Here is a 14,740-nt window from a genome sequence, read left to right on the forward strand (position 1 = left end):
CTTGGCAAAGCTCCTGGTCTCTTCCGGATGGCTTGCCTGATCTACCTTTCAAGGGGCTTCGCCTGAAGCTCTAAGTGTCACCTGAAAAGACAAGAGACAAAGGCATGGACACAAGGAGCCACACACCTAATTCGCGAAGCGGACCCCAACATGTAGCACCCGATTTTAAGAACAAAACCAGATACATACCATATGTGTGCCCAGGAAGTCAAATCTCACATATAGCTACAAATGAGGGTAATATCAATAGACAGTGCTCAATATATAATGTACTTAGTATAGAGAATATAACCTTAGATAGTAAACAGCGGAAACACAACTCTGATCTTCGGGTGAAGACTCTAATTCCACAGGGACAACTGACTGGTTGATCATAAGCCTAACTCCTTCAGATTAGCAATCTGGTACCCATCCGAGATTTTTCCAAAAATTAAAAAGTAAAGCAAGCGTAAGTACATGTCGTACTCAACAAATATAACATGGGGTTCATGAGGCTCAAAAGGCTAACACTGGTTTAACTGCGATTAGCTTTTTAATGAGTCATCTTTTAGCAATTAGGGTGGCAACAAGTTTATCCACAAGCCTATATAAACACATGATCAGGTAAACATGAATAATGAATAGTATAAACAGTAATCATTAGTGAGCATCTTCATCATCCGTATCATCAGTGTTCATCATCTATTCCAGTTAGGGTTCCAAGGCCGCTCATGACCGTGAGCACAACTGATATACCAGTTTTACACTCTGTAGAGGTTGTACACTTTCATTGTGAGTCATGATTTACCCTTTTGCCCAAGGTGATCAGCCTCTTGACCCACTACCAAGGAAGGTCGGCAGGGTTCACTATGAAGCCTTTCAAAGGTTCAACTAACAATTTAGGGCCATTAGATTCACTTGGCAGAAAGATGTAGGAACCCCCCTGTCGAATGGCATAATTCCATCACGGCTATACACATAAGAGTAGAAGCTGTCCTATACCTGATTCGTTAAGCCATTCTTATGCCTAATGAAGGTAACCACTAATAGGCTAGAAAAGGTCCTCATAATGAGCTAAAGCTAGAGCCATGTAGCCCTCACGGCTATACTAGTAAGTCTCGGATGTTCGCTTACAGATAAGTCCTTAGGGAGAGGAATCTAGAGCACCATAAAAATAGCCCAATGCTCTAGCCCCCTTGTTTCATGTTGCTAAAAAGCATCTTTTAAGGTTTATTGCATATTCCATTAGTCAAGTTATAAGATCATAGGTTGTAGTTGAGCACTAGCATCATACTACATAATACAATACCCCATAGGTGTCAAGGAACAAGGTACAAAGTACTAGAAAATCCTTAGTGGTAATCAAGGTAGACATATGTAGTATGAATTAAATGATATTAAGGTGAATAGGACAACAAGGAAGATCCCATCCTATACTTGCCATTAAAACACCGATCCTTCGGGAAGCTTTAATCTTTAACGTCCTTCTTCTTCTTCTTTTTATCACCACGTATATCTCACTGATTGGACGTAATCGTAGTACACCACACAAACATCCATACACATATATGCATAGCATACAATTACATCTACATTAGAACAGTACAACAATCAAAGAAAAATAAGTAAAAGAGTTTGAAACACGATTCTATGTATCGCTACTGAACACACAGTCGCAAGAATCACTCTAATCGGAGATACGGTTGAAAAGATACAACTACCAAGAGATTTGCTTTATACAGTGGAAAAGAAAACTATAGGCTTCATTTATTTTAAATATATAAATTCATATATATAAGATATTTTATAAATAATATAAATTGAATCAAGCCAAATTTAGATTTGAATTATAAAACTAAAGTAAAACAAATCATATTTTATTTATAAAATCTAGTAGCATAATTATTAATCAAGATATGATATAAACCATGAATTCTAGAAATAGTAATATGATAAACATTGTTACTAACGCATAGATCTCGTCGCTATGAAGCTAACGCAACTTGAATGGGTCAAAACGGAGCTAAAACGTAAAAGATATGAAATAAACAAGATTTCCTTTAGTAAAATAATAGATTAAATATAACCTCAAATTTTAAAAGTTGAAAACATACTTAATAGTAGTATGAACACTGTAGATTATGAAATTACTAAACCTAACGCAAGTTGAACGGACCAAATCGGAGTTAAAACGAAAAAGTTATGGCCTAAACAAATCTAGTGGCAAAACTGTAAATAGCTGAAAACAGTATTTTCAATCTAACCAAAACAAAGTATGCTTTCAAAAGAAGAAAACGAAATCGGGAAAGACACGATGGCCCGTGGGTTAAGACTCAAGTAATTATAAGGGCTCTTTAGTAAGATGGCCACGTGAAGGGGTACCGAGGATTCTGGACCACCGGATTGGAGATGGATGACTCGGATAAGATCGAGAAGGGAGAGGGAGCAGGCTGTCAGCCAGAACAGTAGCCAGCACGGTGGCGCGCCATGGCTGGCAATGGAGCTCAGCGGCGAAATTAAAAAATGGCCTTAGGGGCCACGGTTTTCGACGGAGAATAGAGGAGGTTGAGGCGAGCTCACCTAGGGGATTTCGGCAGCGCGGAGCAAGTGGAGGTGTCCCAGTGGCGTCGAGCTTCACACGACGGATCCAAGGCTATAGAGCTAGAGCATAGGGCAACGCTAGAGCTCGGTTCTAGGGTTTGGCGAGGGCGGCACATGCTTAGGCTCGGTATTTATGAGCTGGCGTGGCTTGGGGCTCACCATCGGGCAGGATGTGGACGGGGCGGACACGGACATGACCGAAGAGCACGCGCCGCGTACGATTGGAGGTAGGGGGTGATGCTGGCAAGCGGGCCCAAACGGTCGACGAGAGAGGAAGGGAAGGCACGCTGGCTGCTGCTGTGCAGCTGGGCCACGGATTGGGCCGCTCGGGCTAAAAGGGAGGGAGCGTTGGTTGGGACGACACGCTAGGGCCAGAGCGACAACACGGCACTGGGCTGCGGAAGAGAGGGGGAAGAGTGGGCCTGCATAGGAAGAGCTGAAGAAGAGGAGGAGAGAGCAGGCCGCAAGGACAGAAGCAGGCCAGGCCTAAGGGGAGAAGGACGGCGTGTTTTTTTCCATTTCTTTTTCAAATCCTTTTCTATTTCCTATTTCAAAATCAATTTCAATTAAGAATCAGATCAAGTTCAAACATTATTTCCTATATACTTTTCAATTCAAAGAAAAATGTGAAGTTTTGGTAAGTTTTCTAAAAATAAATCTTACAACTTTTAAAATTCTTTTATTTTCAAATCTTCTTTTCTTTCTTTTCTTTTACTTCAAAACCATTTTTAATTTCTTTCCAAAAGCAATTCAAATCATTTTTTTGAATTTTTAAATCAAAACCACTCAACCAAATAAATCAAATGCAAGGGCATGTATGCTCAAACACGTTGCTACCTTATGATGAATTTTAATTTAATGAAAATTTTTATTTTCCTATATCTCATGTGCACAAAAATTCACAAATAAATCATTTTAAATCCTATTTTTGAGAGTGCAAATTTTAGGGTGTTACAATTCTGCCCCACTTAAGATGAATCTTGTCCTCGAGATTCAGAAGACGTCGACTAGGAGATAGAGATACTTTGTCTTTAGATTATTCTTTACTTCCTCGTGTAGTTCCATCCTCTTGATAAGGATTCCACTTTACCTTGCATACCTGTCAATCTTACTCCAAGTAACTTGCCAAACTAATTCTAAAATTCTAACAAATACTGCAAACAATACTCGGATAACTCCAATCACTAGGCCACCTTTCCTTTTTAGTCCATACTTATTAGACCTCTTTCTTCATATGTTCACCTTCCAACGGAGCCTGTTCACTTTGTTGGTTAGAAAGAGAATCTACAACCAATCTTCAAAACATTAATGATTCTGGCTAAGTTGCTCAAACATGGAATACAATTCTTAATCCTTGGTGTCACCAGAACCTCGTTAGCACAACTCTTTGTTGCTAAGGTCATCGGCCATGACTTTTGCTTCTCCAAATGATACCACTTTTCCAAGTCATAATCAATTTCATTCCAATAGGATAACACAAGCTCAAGACCAACTTAGTGAAGATATCTAGTAGATTCTTGTGATCCTCCTAGATGTCACTTTCACTTCAAAGAAGATATTACTTCCATGCTCCACAATAGATAACTCTAGATAACACATTGGGTAGTTCAACTCACGCTTCCTTAGTTGACTTAATAAACAAGCCACTACTTTTCTTCTTGTATAAGGACACATCCCACATCTTGACAAGGTGCATCATTGTAGATATAAAACTCTTGTCCTGATCTGACGAAGCTAATACTTAGGTTTTACTCCAACCTCTTCTTGGATTCCTTCAAACACTTACCTGAGGTTTTGTTGATCCAAACTAACTTAAAACCTCTTCCAGTAGCATTATCAATATCTTGATGATCTTGGTTAAACCTCCCTTGAACCTTTAATCAAACCACATTGAGACTCTGAGTTTCTCTCACATCTTTGGGTACCACCACGCTTCCGCTGCGCAAACTAGAACATAGGACACTTCATTCTCACAAATTCTTCAACTTGGCTAACCCCCCTTAAGAAACAATAAACTAGGGGACACCAAAGTACAGTTTGCATCTCCTTCTAGATGCGCTAACTAATATCAAGATGTTCTGTCATCCCAATGATACTCTTGTGTATGGGCAAGAACAAGAAATCTGGAATTCCTAGCGAGTAGAAAAGCAGCAGCACAGTAGAACAGCTGTAACTCTCATTCCATTAATCCAATGATATTGTAGCTTATACCGTTGGAAAGCTTATAAAATCTTCCACGACTTCCTTATAGAACACTTTTCCAAATTCTGCAGTAACTTGGTCTAAAAAAGTACACAAGAGAAACTATTATAGATTCTAAACAGCACAGATGCATCGCCTTGTGATTTTTGTATCTCCATAACCAAAATAGCTATCAGGCTGATTCTTATGCTCAGAGAAAGATATTGAAGTCTACTATTGTCCAGAATTTGCTCATGATTTATGATCATCCAAAATCAGAGATACAAGCCAAAGAGTGTAGACTACTCCGAAAAGACAGGATAGAGGACACAGAAGAAAACCAGGACCCAACTATTTATTTTACTAATCCTTATACCTTAGGCCTATAAGCTAAATGAAATTGTGGGGACACCCAACAAGATCATTGCAATCATTACAAAGATCCAAAACAAACATAAGCATAATGACAAATTCAACAAGCAATAAAGATGCACAACTCAATCATTGATTCAACTTGCGATACTATCGTTTTTATTACATCAAGGGCGCAAACTCCTATTCCTTAACTAAGGATCTTGGGTAGTCTAGCATAACTTCTTCATTCATCAAATTGGTAGAGTTTGCTAGTGACGGCCTCCTCAGAACCCCATGATGGGACTTTTTTAACTTGGTTCTCAGGCTACTGGTCATGGGAAAACCACTTGGACACCGACGAGACATCTTTGATCGGAACATAAACTGGCCTTATGTTGATTGGATGCTTCTTTCAAAGTTCCCATTCAAGCACGTCCTCATCTTCTTGTGCATCAATTTCTTCAGGAGGCACTCGTTGTTCATGTATCGGCTGTGCTTGTTGAGAAGACTATGGTATCTCATGATGCACTTGCTCGGTATGAGCTGGAGAAGGTTATGGCATCTCATCAGGCACATGCTCTCTAGGAGGCAGGGAAGAATGTGGCATCTTAGGAATGTGGTGGTCACGAGACGGTGAAAATATCTCCCCGACCTCAACAACTCGCTCCAAATTTGGGAGAGGGGGAGGCGGCGAAGAAGCAGTCAATATAATATCCCGTTTGTGCCAGAAGATGAACTGCCCCATAACATCTCCGAGTAACACCAGCCCCTTGGGAGTTGCATAGTCTATCCTCCACTACATGAACTCGGGCTTCACTGTATGCACCTTGACCCTAGCATAGTCCTGTGGTATCTTATTATTGTGGTGTAAGCCACCGGGAGGATGTGCCACACCCGTTGCCACCTCCATCACAGTGTTCTGCCGGCTGCTGAGAAACACCAAGGTGCAACTAGTTGGTTCCTGTATGCGATCGACGAGGGTTGTGGCTACAGTGAAACCTTAGCTACTAGGAACTTTTAGAGGGCTGCCAACTAATGCCAGTTCTCTCGGCGGTGTCACTAATATCCGTGGCTCCGTAGACAGTCCTTGCTCCTCCAGCGCCTTCGCAACTAGAGCCTTCACTTGGAGCTCAAGACTAGTCTCCCAGTCTCTGCCATGTTTCTTATACATGTGCCTGCCCTCTTCGAATCCTTGCTTCCATGTCGTCCTTTTCCCAAGCTCCCTGGTGCGGCCTATGTGCTCCTTGTTTCCCAAGCCAAGGCTAAGCTCGTCCCTCTCTCTAGAAGGATTGAATAAGCCCTTCTCCTTGTCTTCAGCATATTTCAGTATCCTTGATACTGCCTCTTGGGTCTCTGGCTTATCAAACTTAAGATTACCGCCGGATGATTCTGTACTCCTCGTATATATCCAATTCCTTGAGCGTACCTTCAAATTCATCACATCGATATTCCCAGCAGCTGCGGCCTCTTTGTCCATCTTCCTAAACTGCTTTTCCTTGGCATAGTAGCCACGGGCACTGAGCTCCAATGCCTCTGGTGAAGTCTTTTGAGCCACGAGCTCCTCCAATTGACTAGGAGTTATTTTGCTGAACTCGTTGAAGGGAGTTAACCCCTTTTGGATATACTTCATGTTGAGCTCTGACCTCCAACGTCGGAATGACTCTCCCATCATCCTAAAAGCATTTTTTTACCAGTTCGTGCTTACCCTCTGGAAATATAAAATTGAGCTTCAGCTGTCTATCCCATAGTGCATTCTTTTTGTTCTCTGGTACCTCTTTCTAGTTAGGGATTGCTAGGTTCAATTTATCTCTTACTAGGGCCCCGATCGCATTATGGAATCGTCCTCTTAATTCCTTCAGCTCAAGGATCTCCCCTACTGGCCCGACCTCCGTTATCACATAGCATGCCTTATCTGGATATAGATTGCCTTTTCTATCCCCTCGTTTCCTCTTAGGCTTGGTAGTCGTGGTTGTGTCTTGAGGTTGTGGAGCAGAGGCATCGTGATCCGTCTCTGTGCCTGTTGCCTCTGCTCTCCTTTCCTCTACTCCATCTTGTCTAGCGAGATGTCGCGGATGTCGACGTCGTCTTTTCTAAGTTTTAGGAGGGACCTGTATATACGACAGGTCAAAGTGTTAGCAGAGGTAACACAGCCAAAGCTTTAGCAAAATTTACAAGCTAAGGCTTTTTCCCTACCTCCTCGTTCAGGTCAAAATCCTTGTCCAAATCTTCCTCCATTGGCCTCCTTCTGGCTTCACGTGGGAAAGGATCCTCGAGATTTACATATCCCTCTTCTGAGTCCACATCATCATCATCCTCTTCTTCTTTGCCTTTAGCAGCCTCTGCTGCTATTCCTTCTGCTCCCCCTTCCTCCTTGTCACACAGCTCCTGAGTCAGCATCACTTCTAGATCATTTTCTACCTCGTTATCGAATTGCTCCTGAGTAAGCTGGTCCTCTAGTGCTTGCTCCTCATAGGTTGGCTGCTCATCATGCTCGGGGCATCAGGCTGCACTGTCTGGTGTCCATGACATTATTTCGTGCTTTGTTCTAATAGATGCAAGAAAGTATGCTTTAGGTACGCGAGAAGGTATAAGAAACCAAAAAGGTCTATAAACCAAAGTAGTCCTATAAACAACAATATATAAAAAACGAGAAGTAGCAGTAGTAGAGGTGTCAGAAACATGTCAATCATCATCTGATCTTGAACTTGGAGCATCAAGGCATCATAACAGAGAAGAGAGAAGGTAATATAGGGGTAGCTGCTATTGATGTCAAGTTCCTCACAAGTTCTTGATCATCAGCTCATATTCCATATAATGTATGGACTTAGACAATTTCATCATCGGCAAAACAAAGGAGAGGAGATAAGAGGAGAGGGGAGATTTAGCAAAAAAAAAGCAACAGCTGCTTAACAAACATAGAGAGAAAAATGTGTAAAAACAAGCAACTGTTGCTTCCCAAACATAGAGGATAGGAAAATTAGCCAAAAAATAGTTGACTGCTGCCACATGGTTGGAAGACCCCTGCAGATCAAAATCTAGTAACTTAGATAGCCAGCTAGTAGTAGTAGGAGAGTAGCTAGCAGCAAGTAGAGTAGCTAGCAGCCAGCTAGTACCAGTAGTAGTTTCTAAGAGTATAGGGAAGAGGGCAGAAACTCTGGTTTGTATGTCCTAAATTTTCATCAACCTCCAATAAGCTTTTCAAGTGTCCCTATCAAACTTAAGTACATAACTCTGGTTTGTATGTCCTAAATTTGTGAACATCCTTTCTCATATATCAGCAAAAGAGTCGAGAGAAACAAAATTTCTAAACTCTGTCCTGGACAGCTGAACCTGAACTCCTAACCGAAAACCTAATGACGTGGATAAATTCTTCTACTCTCAACTCTACTGGATGGCTGTACTAGTGATGAATGAGACGCATAAAAGTGAAAAAATAATTAGTGATTTCCTCTCATTTTGTATGTAATTGCTTAATCTGGAAGGACACAGAGCTTGCAGTTCAACCATATTTAATATAAAGTACAACTTAGCCTATTGCAGTTGATGAATTCATCTATTCCCTGCTGATCAGATTCAATGCAAAAAGATATTGAACAAAGGACTAAAACATTTATCCCTTCTACATTTCTTATTTCAGTTTCAATCTCCACGAAATTTAGCTAGTAGAATATGAAAACACCAAATGCAAAATACTAACGATTCAGTGGGCAAAATACTAGAAAAAATGAACCAAACCTAATAAAAAATTAATGTATGCGAGCACGATGCGTGGCTGAAATAGGTCTATGCCATGGCGCCGCCCTGCAGGTTCAGTTATGGCACCACCCACACCGGCAAATATGTGGATTGTGTAATGCAGGGCGAAGTCCTGCAATGGCGACTCCAGCTAGTAGTAGTAGGAGAGTAGCTAGAAGCAAGTAGGGTAGCTAGCAGCTAGCTAGTACCAGTAGTAGTTTCGAGAAAAAGCCCACTGGTATCTCCATTACATGTATATAACATAAAAGCTTCAGATGGGACAGTAACGCAAGCAATGTGCTCTTTCCAATGAAGAAAGCTTCAATCTTGCGACAACGGATGCTATGGGAAGAGGGAAGTAAGGGTAAACCCACTCTTTATCTACTAGAGGATGGTTTCATTTGAAATAAGGGTAAAACCCAATCATCCAATGTCTAGTGATATAGACATGTCTGAACTATAAATGTTGCATGCAACCAACAAGCATATCTTGATAATAGAGAGAATAATTGGTTCTCAAAAGTAAATCACTCCAATAGAAAACCATGATTAGAAAATGAAATGCTTATAAACAGAATCAATGTATAGTATGATGCACAGAACTATTCTGACTCATATAATAAATATAGATGCACCTAATAGGCTAATACCCATGTTGCGTCTAACACCTAAACTAGTTCTGCAAATAGACAATGGTGCCCTTTTAGTGGGAAAACATTTCTAGAAAGGGAAAATTTCATAATTGGACCAAATACAAAAGCAAAAGCAAGTTGGAACTGAATGAGCACTTAAATTACTCTACAATATAGGCAAAAAGCTAGAGAATCTCAATCAAATGACCTGAACTAATTAAGATGTTTCTTGTCATGCCAATGAATGTCCTATTTTGAATTTATCATCTCAAGAAACTAAAACATAAGAAAATGTCGTTGCTCTATATCTGCTAGATGAAAGTACTCCAGTTTTGCCTATAGAAATGTGAAATCCTATAACATGTTGTATAAATATGAACACTTCTGCTAACATTATTGCTTCAAAGGCCTTCTGAAAGCAAAGATGGTTCATGACAAAATTACTTAAGCTATGTACATCAGTGGCCACCTGGTGAATGTAATAACCAATGCCATGGCATTCCCATAGTAAAAGTAGTGTTATAACCTACTAAGCAAAAATATAGGTGTTCAAACTTTATCGGACACCTAGGTCATTTATTTACATAGAAAAAGCACATGCATTCACGAGCATTCACGAGCATCACGAGCATCCAGAAAGAGAGGATGCACAATTTCAAGAATTTAGTAGCAAGGCAGTTGCATCTCGATGACCATCACAAGTTAAATTAACAAGCAGTAGCAGTACATAGAAGGGGCGTTAGGATACGAGTGCTCGCCACAACAGCAAGGGAAGATAAGGGGCGCGTATACCTAGTGGGTGCTCGTCGCCGGTGAAGGACACGACGAGGAACTAGGCACCTGGCGTAGGGGGAGGGCGGGGACGCGGGGGCCTGCGCCTCGTCTGCTGTGGTGGTGCAGGTCCTGCGACGGAGCTTGGCAAGGAACACGGCCACGGGGATGCCATACTCGAAGCGGTGGAGCACGCCGTCGTGGAGGAAGCAGTCAAAGCAGGTTTCGACGGTTAGGGTTCCACGGAGGAATGGTGTCACCCACGGCTAGGGTTCCACAGCGGGTCCTAGCAGTGAACGGAGCGAAGGTGAGAGGAAGCGCGTGGCCGGGCGCACACGGGCCGATGGAGGTGAGAGGAAGTGCGCATGGTGGTGGCGGCGACGGGTTCGGCAGCCTAGGGCGGGGAGGAGCAGGCGCGCCGATGCGGGGAGGGGGCGCGGGTGTAGAGAGGGGGCGCGCGGGTACAGAGATGGGGCATGTGGGTGCAGGGAAGGGGCGTGGGCCGGCGTCGGGTTAGGTCCGGGAGGCGGCGGTGGCAGGGCAGCCTGACGGCGTCGGAGGAGAAGAGAGCGTCCAACAACAGACAACACCCGTGCGCCCTTGGATTTATAGTCGGGATGATTTGTAGGGGTAGTTTCTGATCCAACCGCCCCTATAAATGCATTTGTAGGGGCGGTTCCTGATCCAGCCGCCCCTAAAATGCATTTGTAGGGGGCGGTTCATGATCCAACCGCCCCTAGAAATATTTTTTATTTTTTAAAATTATTAATTTTGTATTATAAAAACAATTGTGTAAATATAAAACAATTGTGTATATGCAATTGTGACCAAAATAAAAGTAATATAAAAACAATTATGTATATCCACAAATATAATATTTTGTATTATTCTATATATAAAGAAATATATATATAAACAAGTGTAGGCAAAACAATATAGAAAACAAAAAAAACAAAAATTAAAAATTTGAATTTTAAAACTTCGACTACAATTTTATTACATTAAATGAAATAAAATGAAAATATTATAAACATAAAAGTTGTACAACTCATCAACATGTACAACTTTTATTTTGGTCATCTTATCATGTGACTTTGTTTGAACGATTCAAATTTTGAAATTCAAATAATTTCACCTTGAAACAATATTTTGAAATAGTAAATGATTTCAGATGAAAAACTCATGAGTACCAAAGTTGTAGAACTCATCAATATGTACAACTTTTATTTTGATCATATTTTCATTTGACCAAATTTGAATAGTTGAAATTTTGAATTTCAATAATTGACAACTTCAAACAAGATTTTGAAACTTTAAATGATTTCAACAATAAAAGTCATGAACATAAAAGTTATTGAACTCATTACTATCTACAACTTTTATTTTGGTCACTTCTTCATATGATAAAGTATTAGTAAACATTGTTCATAAATTCACATATGACTCATAGTTTCCTGAACTATACGAGAAACATGTTGATTTGTGAAAAATGTTTAATATCACTTTGTCAGATGAAGAAATGATCAAAATAAAAGTTATAGATCTTGATGAGTTATATAACTTTGGTATTCATCACTTTTTCAGCTGAAACCATTTAATGGTTGAAAATCTCGTTCGAACTTGTTATTTTTTTAAATTTGAAAATTTGAAGTACTCAAACTTTGTCAAATGAAAAGAATGACCAAATCAACACACTAACTTGGTAGGGCAAGATTTTAAAAAATTTTAGAAAAAAAAATTCATCATATTTGGAGTTATTATGAGGGAGAAAGACTAGTTATAAATTTTACCCAGAGATTAAAAAGTAAAAGCACAACTGTTCATGATGATCAATGATAAACAAGTGTGATTTCTCTTTTTAATCTATGGCAGAAACTTGTAACTAGTTTTTCTCCCTCATGCTAACTCCAAATGTGATGGTTTTTTTCCTAAAATTTTCTAAAATCATGCTCTATCATTTTAGTCTAGTCATCTATCTTTGTCACTAATTTTGAACAATTCAAATTTTAAATTTTAAAAAATGACAGCTTCAGACCTGATTTTCAAACACTAAATAATTTCAGCTGTAAAGGTGATGAATATAAAAGTTGTATAACTCGTCAAGATCTCCTAATTTTATTTTGATCATTTCTTCATTTCATAAAGTGTTAAGTGATTTCATAAAGTTTTAGTAGTAATAGAGTGGATGTTCAAATAGAGTCATCTGGATGTTGCAAAGGGTAGTCTCACACACATGCATAAATGTAGTCTCACACGCATACAAAAATATGTAGTCTTACACACGTACATAAATATATAGTCTCACACGCATCCATAAATGAAGTCTTACAAACACACACTTACATAAACACTCCATGTTGAATAACTAGCTGGCCCGCTGTAATGACTTTCTCCTTGACACCTTTTCGTTCCCATGGCAATATGTCTTTGGGGAGGTTCTTTTCTACAACACTGATCTTCTTAGGAAAGTTTGTGAATAGCGGCATCTCATCGTAGTTATTGTAAGCTTCAACATCGTCCAGGCCATCAACTACAATAATGTGCTATTTCCCAGAGGCAACCACGTGCTTTGTCTTCTTCTTCGGGGGGGTTTACTTTGTGGGTCAGACATATAGAAAACTTGTGTGACCCGTGAAGCGAGCACCCAAGGGTCATCTTGGTAGCCTAGATTCTCGAGGTCCAGGACTCTCAATCCAATCTCGTTCAGTTGGTGTTGTTTAATCTAGCGGTATCGAAACAGGGCCACCGTTATATCCTTTACATAGTCAAGTTCCCATATCTCTTCAATGATGCCAAAGTATTGGATGTTTTGCCCCAATCCATCGAGAGCCTCTATTCGAACGCCGTTGTTTTGGTTCACATATTTACTATTCTTTGTGTGGGTATAGTACATATTCCCATTGATATCATAAGTATTCCAAGATGTCACTTGTCTCGATGGCCCCTCCACTAACCTACTGAAGGTAATAGAGTCTATGGTTTCTCTAGGCGGTATGTTTTGGTCCTTCAACCATGTAGTTACTCGTTGCTTATGTTGTTTCATGACCCCATCATCCGAACAACTATTTCTCTCCGCCATAATGATAGCCAAGTGTTCATTAATGTACGATTGCATCAGTTGTGTACTCTATAAGACACTGTAATGCGTCCGACTCACCTCTTTGTAATCATAGTCGATAAACACTTTTCTACCACTGGTGCCCTTCCTAGCCAGCCTACCCTTGTGACGAGAATCGGGTTTACCAATTCCTTTCTGTAGTTTTAGGTACTCTTGATAGCACTCGATGACTTCTTCAGTACTATAACCCTCTATTATGGAGCCCTCTGGGTATGCTCGATTATGCACATATTGACTTAGAACCGACATGAACCGCTTGTAGGACCACATTTCATGCAAGTAGCAAGGGCCCAGTACCTGTATCTGATGAACCATGTGAATCATGAGATGTGGCATTATATCAATAAAAGCAGGAGGTAAACACATCTCTAGGTGATTTTGTGTCTCCACAAATTCATGTAGGTCACTCAGCTCTTGCTTGCCAATCGTCTTCTGTGAGATCTTCGAAAAGAAGTAGCACATGCGGGTGATGGCCATTTTCAAGAACTCTAGCTTTATAGTCCTAATTGCAATAGGTAGAAACACTGTCAGCATCACATGGCAGTCGTGAGCCTTGTAGTGTGTTATTGACAAGTCCTTCATCGACACTAGCTTCTTCACATTTGCTGAAAACCCAGTCAGGACTTTGATCCCCCTTAGGAAAGTGCATATAGCTCTCTTCTCGTCTGGTGTTAGGTTGAAGCACGCCACGGGCAGAGTGTATTTTCCATTAGCCTCAGGTATCGGGTGAAGCTGTGGCATCACGTTTAGCTGCACCATGTCTTTCCGTACTTTCAGACCATCCTTTGACTTGCCTGTATCCATCATGGTAGCAATGAGACTCTTAAAGACATTTTTCTGCACGTGCATAGCATCAATGGCATGGCAGACATCCAAGTCTAGCCAATAAGGCAGATACTGAAAGAAGATCGATTGTTTCTTGAAAGGTACTCCTTCGATAGGAGGTGTGCTTCTATCTCTGTTCGTCCCATCCGAATTCTTCATTCCATAGACAACGCGTATGTTTTTCACCATTCTGCACATGTGTTCTCCGTTATGACGTCTCTCCGGAGGGGGTTCAATCTCCCGGGCGTTGTCATAAAATCTAAAGAATAATTTGTTGTGGTACTTGTGACTTGTCTTTAAGTAGCATCGGTTCCTTAGGTAAACTATCTTCTTGGATGCATCCAGGTACACCCATGTAGTACCATCCAAGCAAACCAAGCATCCCGTCTTTCCTTTGATCTGTCCAGACAAATCAAACAGCGCGGGGTAATTATTGGTAGTAACAAATATTATTGCTCTACATATGAAGTCCTCCTTTCAGAACGCATCGTACATCTGCTCCCCATGACACCAAAGCCTCTCCATTTCTTGCATCAAAGGCTCA

Source organism: Miscanthus floridulus, chromosome 12, assembly GCF_019320115.1.
Source record: "Miscanthus floridulus cultivar M001 chromosome 12, ASM1932011v1, whole genome shotgun sequence".
In the NCBI taxonomy this organism is placed as follows: Eukaryota; Viridiplantae; Streptophyta; class Magnoliopsida; order Poales; family Poaceae; genus Miscanthus; species Miscanthus floridulus.